Source organism: Colobus angolensis, unplaced genomic scaffold, assembly GCF_000951035.1.
Source record: "Colobus angolensis palliatus isolate OR3802 unplaced genomic scaffold, Cang.pa_1.0 Scaffold412, whole genome shotgun sequence".
NCBI lineage: Eukaryota > Metazoa > Chordata > Mammalia > Primates > Cercopithecidae > Colobus > Colobus angolensis.
The window spans coordinates 36475-37591 of NW_012117511.1; positions in this window are offsets into that span (position 1 = coordinate 36475).

The window sequence follows — 1117 nt, forward strand, 5'->3', positions numbered from 1 at the left end:
AAAAAAAAACAAAAACCTGGACTAAAGACATTAAACAACTGTTTTCAGACATTGTACACCAGGCAGCAAAGGACTACAATCCTCATGGAAGGGAAAGAAGTAGCGTAAGCCTCAACACTGCACTGGCCATTTGCCTGGAGGCACACTCCAGATTGTAGAGGGGATGGGGGATTTCATGTAGGACACAAATGTTTCTCTGAGCTGAAAGGAGACATTAAAGAACAGGAAGTCTGAAGCAACTAGAAGTCACAGGACAAAGTCGTGGTGAGAAGACAGCTACACATAAAAAGAGATCCAAAAACATGCATAGAGTCTATGAGTCTTTGCTGAATATCAAGATACATATGTCTAGGATTAAAACTCCAGGAGGATGGGCAAAGAATGACCCAGGAGCTGTGAATAGAATGGTTCCATAGAGCTCACGTGGGGCTGGGAATTCTTCAAGTTCTCACAAGCCAAAGTGATAATTCAGGGCATTCAGCAGAGAGACCCCAAAAGAGCCATACTTTAGTAGTGGAGCTAAACTAGCCTGGAAAAAAGGCTACTTGAGACTGCATTAGCTTTCAAAGAAGTCTTGAAAGGATCAAACTGAAGTGCAGCTAGTCAATTAACTATCAGAACGAAACCTGACAAAGAAGACAACAAAATCTAGACACCCAACAACATAAAATACACAATGTCCTTCATCCAACCAAACTTACTTGGCATGTGGAAAAACAAAAAAATGCGACCTGTAACTAGAGAAAAATCAGTCGGTGGAAACAAATCCAAAAATTATACAAGCAATAGAATCAGCAAAGACATTAAAACAGCTATTATAACCGCATTTAAATATTCAAAGTAGTCTTTCTCATAGTTCTGTGAGAGAACTGAGCCCCACAGAAAGTTATTTGAGTGACTATTTTCTTGATTTTCCCAAGAATGGTACATGGCTGTACCATTCTAGAGGCAAAGGTACAATGCAAATTATCTAGATGCAACTTGAGCCCTAATGCCATATCTGTTGTGTGTTAATTCAGGGCTCAGTGTTGTGCAAAACCAGTTGAGAAGGGCTGGTTAAGAGGAATACATGAACACAATGAGGAGAGAAGCAGAATATATACAAAAAAGACTCAAA